We start from the raw sequence: 359 nt of genomic DNA on the forward strand, positions 1-359 counted from the left end.
AAATTAGTTTTTTCCTCCCCATGGCCTAATATTTTCTTGCTCAGCAACACATTACAGGTCTACTGTAATGTGGTGTGTGGACAGCCATAAGTCAGCCTCAAGGCTCCCTATAGAACAGCTCTACAGCAGCAGAGATGACAGAATGATGGCCCTAATGGGAGTTTGTGTGTGTGTGTTGCAGAGCAGAACTGGTGCTATTAGTGAGTTTCATTAAACCCGACTTGCAAGTAAAAATGCATGTTAATCTCAGTGAGATGCATATGTACATCAACACACACGTAATTAAAAATACATTTATGAGTGTGCATGAGAGAGACCGAGTGGCAGAGAGAAAATAACACACACTCACACACTCACAC

The sequence above is a fragment of the Morone saxatilis genome, unplaced genomic scaffold, assembly GCF_004916995.1.
Source record: "Morone saxatilis isolate NCDOM2014 unplaced genomic scaffold, NCSU_SB_2.0 Contig14, whole genome shotgun sequence".
In the NCBI taxonomy this organism is placed as follows: Eukaryota; Metazoa; Chordata; class Actinopteri; family Moronidae; genus Morone; species Morone saxatilis.